The 9,286-nt window shown below is 41.7% G+C and overlaps 1 non-coding gene across 1 annotated transcript; it reads right to left on the reverse strand.

Annotated features, from left to right (window-relative positions):
* Window positions 1-3,657: 3,657 nt before the first annotated feature.
* On the reverse strand, window positions 3,658-3,764 carry LOC120278269. Its single transcript, XR_005541609.1, has one exon. It is a non-coding gene; the product is annotated as a small nucleolar RNA R71 (small nucleolar RNA).
* Window positions 3,765-9,286: the final 5,522 nt, after the last annotated feature.

Raw genomic sequence — 9,286 nt, forward strand, 5'->3', positions numbered from 1 at the left:
GGAATGCAATGTCAACTGGGGATACATGGATCTTCTCATCATTCAATATTTGTTCCAAGAAACATATCGCATAAATAGAACAATCAAGATAGCCGGCCTCTATTGAAGACATTCCCTCACATCTATCAATGGGTATGAGATGGTGTCTCCAATGTTGAGAGCCGGCTGAATGTATTTGTTGAACAAAGCTTGCTGCACAATGGAAAAAATAAGGTAGTGAGCATCATAACATGTCATGCAATGTAAACAAGTAGATAAATTTAATTTTGGAATTTACCATGTCCTGTGCTACCTAATCATACATAGCACTTTTGAACAAGGAATAGTGCAAGTATTACTGCTTACCCTTCTAAGAATGACAAGATAGTAATGCTTATTTAAAACAGTTACCATGGAGAACCACCTCGACTGAAGAGTAATCATGGAAGACAGATTAGGATTTTGTATAGCCCCTCAGTCAAAAGCTCATTCTTTGACAAAGCCACTACCATTGGTAAAGTGATGGTGGCTGCCCTCTTCAACTACCCTAGGTACATTGGCATAAAATCTAGTAGCATCAAGACAAAGGTGTTAAATATATTATCGGGCACCATGTGCTTTCCATCTACCAGGGTATAAAGATGGTTACAACTTGTATAGCCATAGTGTTGATCTAAACATATGTTTTGATTCAAAGAAGTGATTTATGCTATGTTTAGATTGAGGGTCGGTGAGGGAAAGTAAAGTAAACAATGGTTTTGGAGGGTTAGAGTGAACCTTTCCCTCGTTTGGATAGATATTTTTAATTTCATGAAGGGAAAGGAAGGGTTAACTCTGACCCTCAGAAACCCCACATTTTCTGGCCCCTAATTTGTGGTGTTGGGGGAGGGAGAACCTCCTAAAAATTTTAAATTTTTTTAAAAGACCTAGGATGAAACTTGTGGCTTCTAGAGGTAAAATCAGAAGCTTGGCATGAAACTTGTGGCTTCTAGGGGTAAAATCGATGGGAGATGATAGCCTTGATATGTAGATCCTCTTGGGACTACTAGTGTGATCTAGGAAGTTGGTTTGGTATTGCAAAGTTGTGTTTGGACTGCGAGATCCCAAAGATGAACTAACCTGAACATCTTTGTGGTTAGCTCCTAATGCCATATGAGATTTGCCTAAAATAATTCAAAACTAATTCTCCTATGATTGCATTACGTTCTTGGAGTCTATGTAGTAGGGATTTCCCTAAAGTGCAGGGTTTGCAGGCACCCAAATTCTTGATTATGCCGACACCTCAAAATCCTATCGATTTATGTATAACCTAGTGCAAAGGAACACCTTCCTCAAATACACAATTTAAACATAAATTATGGAATACTCCATAATGTAATCCAAGGTATACAAGTATCATGATAAGTGCTTGTATATTAGTAATACGAAGTATTCTTTTCTTACATTGAGCATTATTTTTCTCAGATTTTATAGCTTATTCTTGTGTATATGTGTTATTTCTTGTATGTAAGGTTGTGGAGATAATTGTGGAAGAAAGGAACCAAAAGTAGATCGTGGATGCTTTTTGATGAAGTTCTTGGATTGAACAAATGTGAAGACACAAGTTGTACTCAAAGACATTTCGGTGTGTGGCAGCCTTTATTGTGTTCAAGAAAATATACAAATTGGAGGGGCACAAAGGCAGTCATACTCATATGTTCCGACTTGTGCAATAGTAGCAAGATCTTCATCAATGTCATTTCATTAAAGACGCAACACGATCTACCGCATGGATGTGTGCCCATTCATGTAGCCTCAATGAAAAGTGTGGATTCAGGAGTATTTCGGTGAAGAACTGTAGTAGTTTACTGCAGCAAATCAATGTAGCAAAACACTATACCAGTTACTGTTCATAGCTCGTAGGAAATCAACTTTTGAAAATTCATAGTTATTGGCGGAGCTTTCGTTGGCATTGATTCAGTGAGGTGTGCCCTAGGCTTGACGAAAAAATCCTTAGAGAAGATGAGGCAACTCCATAAGACCATCGACATAGACTACGAGCAGGTTTTACTTTTGGATTGCATCCTTTTACATTCGATTTCATTGTTGATTGTATCTTGCTCTATGGAGAGCTAAACCCCTAGTGGGTGCTTGGGCATGTAAACCCTAGGATGATTTTGTTTTATTGATCTTTCATTATGTTTCTTTAATGAATGTTTTTAATTGAGTTCTAACCTTGAATGCTTGTTGAATTGATTTTCCCTTAGAGTGACACTAGGGTTGAGAATCTATCTTGGTAATCCTTGTGGATGAGTGACACACCATGAGGGTTAGACAAAGCTAGGTTGGAGAGGGTCGAGAGGGTGAGTCGAGAGGTAGCGGAACATTCCTTTTCCCTTCTGATATGATTTAGCCTACCTCCACATTCTAAGAGTTCTTTACGGTCACAATAGAGTGAAGTGCTAAGAGACAAACTCCACTGAGGCTTAGTTGCGCGAGCAACAGAGTGAAGTGCTGAAGTAATCCTTAGTGTAAGGGCTTAATTGTGACTAAGGGTCTTTCACCTGGACCAGAGGATTAGATCTATATTAGAGAATAGGGTTTATCACTTAGAGTCCCCAAATTTTTATGCAACTCTACACAGTATGAGGCATCGAGAGTATCCCTTTCCGCCGCGGTATAGTGTGAGTATTAGTCACATTTGACCTTTGGTTTGGGACCATGTGTTTTAGGATTTTCATAACTCATTAGACATCAGTTAGGAGATATAATGATTGGTCTTGCACTTGAAATAATAGTCCTAGGGTGAGCAATGCCCGGGTGCCCCATTTTCTATAGATTGGCTTTCCTTATATCCCTATTGCGCTTTCCTTTCTTCTCATTACTTTTATTTGCATTGATATTGTTCACACCACTCTTGAATGATCTTCACTATAGTTAAATAGCAATTCTTATGTTTCTGAGCATTATTCCCTGTGGATATGACTACCCACTCAACAGGGTACTTTATTACTTCGAGAACCCGTGCACTTACAGTACGCACTCGCAAGAGGTGTGTCAAGTTTTTGGCTCCGTTGCCGGGGAATAGGCATTTTGGAAGCATTTTGCACTTTGATACTTTAGCTATTCATCACTTGTTCTATTTCACACTTTCTTATTCTTCCATTGTCTGATTTGTTTTCTTTCTTTAGTTACAGCTCTAGGTTATGACCCTAGGAAACCCTTTGACATTGGTTGAAGATGATACAGACATTGGAAGGAGAATTCATAGAAGGAGAAAAGAACCTGTGCAAGAACAGTCAAACCAAGCTGAGATAGAAGGTGAAGGGTCTGATAATATGGCAAAATAGAATTAGCAACAGAAGACACTCTCAGATTATGCTAGACCCATAGTTCTTGGCACGCTGTCTAGTAACAGCAGTCAGCATAGGCTTCATCCAGATGTAATAGCAGTAAGCATTGTTTAATGGTTTGACAAATGAGGATCCAAACAATCACATTGAGAACTTCATGGAAGTGTGCAACATGCTCAATATTAATGGAGTAACGGATGATGCTATCAAGTTGAGGGCCTTCCCATTTTCTTTGAAAGGAAGAGCGAAACAATGGCTACATTTATTACCTAAAGGATCAATCACTACTTGGGAGGAGATGGTAGAAGCTTTTCTTGCCCGATATTTCACTCCCGAAAAATCTACGAAGCTTAGGAATGAGATATCTTCTTTTGTGCAAACGAAATTAAAGTCTCTTTTTGAGATAAGGGACAGGTTCAAGGAGCTCCTACAGAAATGTCCTCAACATGAGTTCCCCGAGTGTATGATTATTCAAATTTTCTATAATGGTTTGAACCCAAGCATGAAGTAGTTACTTGATGCTACAACAAGAGGTACCTTAGGAAGCAAGACCCCCAACGAAGCCTGACATCTCATCGAAGAAATAGCTATGAAAAGTTATCAGTGGAACACAAGGGACAAAAAGAAGGTAGCCGGACTTCATGAGATCGATGTAGTCACATCATTGGCGGCCCAGGTTGAGACGTTGAGCAAGAAGTTAGACACTTTAACTTCTCCTAGAGTAGCGGCCACGATGAGTTGCACTGGGTGTGGGAAGGATATGCACCATCTGATTGCCCTATTTCAATTGGTGGTACTATTTCCATGGAACAAGTTGATTTTGTAGGTAATTCAATGAGAGGTCAAGGAAATCCATATAGCAATACCTACAATCCGGGGTGGAGGAGCCACCCAAACCTTTCGTGGAGTAATCAAGGGCAACAAAAGACTATGGCACCACCGGGTTTTAAACAACAACAACAAGCCCTGAACATGGAGAATAGAGTTTCAGGGTTGGAAAACAGGATGACTGACTTAGAGAAGGCTTTGACCAAGTTAATTCCATCATTGTATACAATATTTCAATCGGTTGAAGCCACACTTCGCAGCCACATTGGAAAACTTGGAGAATCAAGTGTGTCAAATTACGAAGTTACTCTCAGAAAGACCTCAAGGGAGTTTGCTTAGCAACACGGAGACAAACCCAAGAAAACAGGTAAAGGCAATCACTTTGAGAAGTTGTCATGAAGTTGAGAGTAGACTTCCTAGTGAGAAGACCAATGTTGAGTCGCCTGAGGTCGTGGAGGTTGAGGAGAGAGCTTAAGAGAAGTAGGTGGCACCCCCACCTTACAAGCCAAGAATCCCTTACCCTTCAAGATTGAAGAACGACCAAAATGATGAGCAATACAAGAAGTTCTTGGGTCTATTTAAGAAGTTGCACATCAAAGTATCTCAAGGACATCTATGATCTTAGATGCCTTTTGTTCGGTGGTGTTGCAAAAGAATATGCCGAAAAAGAAGAAGGACCCCGGAAGCTTTATCATTCCATGCAACATTGGCAATTTGGGGGAAGAAAAGACATTGGTGGATTCATGGGCTACTATCAACATCATGCCTTATACTTACTTTCAGAAGCTAGGCTTGGAAGAGCCTAGACCCACTCGGATGACACTTTAATTGGCTGATCAAACAATTTAGACATCCGAGGGACATCATTGAAAACGTACTTTTGAAAGTTGACAAGTACATATTTCCTTTGGACTTTGTAGTGTTAGATGTTGATGAGGATACCGAGTTCCATTGATACTTGGGAGGCCATTCTTGCGCACTTCCAAGACTTTCACTGACATGGATGGTGGGGAGTTGATATTATGAGTTGATGATAACAAGTTGACATACCGCCTCAACAAAGCCATGAGACATTCTCTTGATTTTGATGATACATTGTATTTTCTTGATACTACTGATAAGCTAATTGATGAATACGCGTAGGAAATGATGTGTCTGGACCAGTTTGATGGCTTGCTAGATCAAGAGATGGACAATCAAGAAGTTTTGACACTTGGTCTAGAGGATATGGTGCAACCTACCCTGGGGATCATCAAGAGGATGGTCTATAAGATAAAAAGAGCAAGGAGATGTCACAAGAAGTGCCCCAAGGCTAATGGGGATGTCCAAGCAAGGAGTAAGGGCGATGAACCCTTGTGTGGTAACAAGCTCGATAACTCTCCCTCTATCTTGAAACAATTATGTGCATCATGCTTTGAAGTTGTAGGTAAGAGGGCAACTTTCATCTATGAGCTACCGTGTGGTAAGAAGAGGTACGTCAAGCTTAGTGATGTTAAACAAGTGCTTCCTGGGAGGCAACCCAAGTCTTTATTGTTTTTCTAGGGTTAGTTTAGTATTTGCATGAATAAGAGCTTGAGTGTTGGTTTCTTGATCTTTTACATGCTATTGCTGTGCTTTTATCTTGGATTGTTGGTGTTTTATTGTGCTTAATTGTTATTGGCAAAGTTTCTTGGTCGTTTGAGCATGTTTTCCATGATTCTCGGGTCGGTTTTTCATAGTATACGTAGGCTCTGTGTGTATAAGTGTGTAGAAAATTTCTACAGAGTCTGTCAATTTTTCTAAGTCATCAAGAGAAGACACATGGCCTTGTGGAATTTTCACACGGCCATGTGTTTCCATTTAGAGCTCATCCCGAGAGGGCACAGGAGTGTGTGAATGCCCCTGTGAATGGCCTTATGACGGTCACACACTTGTGGGAAATTTCCACATGGGCGTGTGGATCTCTACAGAGTTCTTAGACTCCATCCCGAGAAGATATAGTGGCGTTTGAATGCCCCTGTGGATGACCCTGTGAATTACACATGGACGAGTGTAATATCTACACGCCTGTGTGAAACTATACAGAGAGTTCTCCTCCATCCCGAGAGCACACAGGGGAGTGTGATTTCCGCGTGAGTACACTTGTAAGCATCCACACGCCCGTGTGGAATTTCAACAGGGGCGTGTGGAACTCTTAGCCATTTTCTCGGGAGGATAGAAAGGCCACAGGGGCATGTGGATGCCCTGTGGGTCGGGCTCACGGGTGTGGGTAAGTTCCACATGCCCGTGTGGATGGGTTCAAAGGCAACTTGAGTTATACCAAGAGCACACCGGGGCGTGTGCCTGTTGACAAGGTCCCCTTGCGTATATCCCGCAAGTGCACGGGTTTGTTGAAGTAATAATCCTGGGTGAGCGGGTATCGAATCCACAGGGAGTAGGGAATAAAAATACTTAATTCGATTCTTAGCTATGTGAAAGATCAATGATAAGGAGTGTGATAATGATTCAATTCTCAACAATAAAAGCAACAAGAAAGAGAGCAAAAGTAAAGAAGGGGGGTAAGGCAATCGATAGAGATGGGGTACCCGGATAATGCGCAGCCTAGGATAATTGTTTCAAGTGCAAGAACCCTCTATTATGTCTCCTAATCAATGCAATGGTGAGTCGTGGATATCCTTAATTACATAGTCCCAAATCTAAGGTCAACTATGCCTAACTCTATACATGTCCCGGAGGAGAAATCAAACAATCTCAATACCTCGCACTCGCATAGAGTTGCAATGAGCTCTAGGGATTCCAAGTGATAAATCTCTTCCTAATTATAGACCTAACCCTTTGGTCCAGGTGAAAGGTCCCTAACCACAATTGAGCCCTAGATACTAAGATCACCTCAATGCTTCACTCCGTTGCACGCGCATCTAAGCCCCAACGGAAGTTCATCCCTTAGACCATTCACTCTATTATGGCCGCAAAGAACTTGAGGAATGGAGGTAGAATCTATCACACTGGAGGGGAAAGGGGACGCTCCTGTACCTCTCGACTCACCCTCTCAACCCTCTCCAACCTAGCTTTGTCTAACGCTTGTGGTGTGTCACTCACTCACAAGGTTACCAACAAGAACTCTCAACCCTAGTGTCACTCTAGGGGAAATGTTCATACAATGAAGCATTCAAGGTTGGAACTCACAATAAACATCAATTTATTGAAAGCATAATAAAGAGGTTCAAAGAAACAAATACATCCTAGGGTTCACAATACCCGAGTACCCACTAGGGGTTTAGTTCTCCATGGAGCTAATTACAATCAAAGAAATAGAATGTAAAAGCAATGAATCCATAAAGAAACCCCCTCGATGGTCGTGTCGATGGTCTTGTGGAGAGTCCTCTACTCGTCGCAAGGGATCCTTTGTCCGGCCTAGGATACACCTCGCCGGATCGGTGCTGATGAAAGCTCTCCCAATAACCTTCTTCCAAACGACGCGCGATGTCAGAGCCATAGAACCTCTCCAAAAACCTAGCCAATATCCCTCGAAACCCTTGCCGAAGCCCTCTTGCAAGTTTGGGAAAAGATGGAGAAAAGAATACCAAAATCGGGGCTGAATCGGCTTTAAATAGGGCTGGAATCGGGCGACTACACGGGAGTGGATGCTACAGTACCTGCTACAGTGCTCTGCCAAAAAAAAATACTCCCGAATCCACTTTTCATCGAGGTAACATAAACGGGCACACGTTTATGCCATGGATCGCTTTGCTTCTTCAATGACGGATAAGTTGATGGAGATCTTGTTCTATGTGCATAAGTCGGAATGCTTGAGTGTGACTGCCTTTGTGCCCCTCCAAATGGATGTACCCACTCGAATACGAGGAGGTTGGCACACACTCTAGCATCTCACGCCTGACCTATGTCTTCGCGTTTGAACCTTAGCAAGATTTCCTCCAAAATCGGTGCATTGTGATCCACATTGGCTTCTTTCCTTCATAATTGGTTTCACAACACTACCTGCATAAAAGTAACATAAAAACACACATATTAATTTAAAAAACCGAGAAAAGTAATGCTAAACATAAGGAAAGAATGCTTCGCGTTCATATCACACAAGCACTTATCACCTGTCCCTGTGAAGCTCTCCTATGTAGTCACACGGGAATGGGTAATTTCCACACCCTTATGTGGATGTGCAGAACACCAAGAGGCGTAGCTTTTTCTTTAAAACCCATTCGCGCCTCTTCATCTTGCCACTCTCAAACACTCAGAGAATGCATCTCTTTACTCTCCAGACTCCTCACCGTCGATTCATAGAGGTTTGAGTGAGTTTTTCGACCGTATTCAAAGTTTTTCACTTTCATTTCGTCTGTAGGCCCCATTTCCTCTTTTCTTCGCCAAATTTTGATTTATTTTACTTAAACTGGTGAATGTAGCTTCGATTTCATATTTATATGGTTAATGCATGTTTCTAGAGTAATTTTAGAAAAATATTTTGATATATTTTTGGGATTTTTTCATGCCCCGTAGATCCACACGGGCGTGTGGAATTTCCACATGACCATGTGGATTTCTGTAGTATTGTTTCTTTGACTTTATTTAATCGATTCCTTTTCAATCCTTGTAGATATGGCTTCCAGATCGAAGAAAAAGGCTGACAAGCGCCCAGAGAAGCATCTCCTGAGCTGGAGAGCATGGAGTTTACAATGCCCTATTAAACGACTCGTTTTGAGAGATTGGTGTAGCTTAAGTTCGGCCAATCTCGGTTCCCAGATTTGAGTGCTGTGAAAGAGATCCAGCTTGTAGATGATATGGCTGATAACGTCAACAAGCTTCTCTTATTGGGTAGTTGGCGGGGTTTGTTGTTGATCAGAGAGCCGACTATCTGTATGTTGACACTGGAGGTTCTTTCCTCATTCGAGTTCGATCATTCATACAGCAGTGTCAATAGTATGGATGCCATTCAATTCTGTGCATTCAGTTAGTTCTACAACATGAGCGTCACATAGTTTTTGGTCCGATTGGGATCATATGGTGAGGCCTATACCGATACTAAGGAGTATGACCGATTACCGACCGATTATCCGAGTAGTCTGACACCTCATAGAGCATATAGAGCACTATGTGGGTAGGGCCAGTGTGAACTGGGAGTGTCCAAGGCCACGTGCTTGTCCCAGCCAACTTAG

The sequence above is a fragment of the Dioscorea cayenensis genome, chromosome 15 (genome assembly GCF_009730915.1).
Source record: "Dioscorea cayenensis subsp. rotundata cultivar TDr96_F1 chromosome 15, TDr96_F1_v2_PseudoChromosome.rev07_lg8_w22 25.fasta, whole genome shotgun sequence".
Taxonomy (NCBI): Eukaryota; Viridiplantae; Streptophyta; class Magnoliopsida; order Dioscoreales; family Dioscoreaceae; genus Dioscorea; species Dioscorea cayenensis.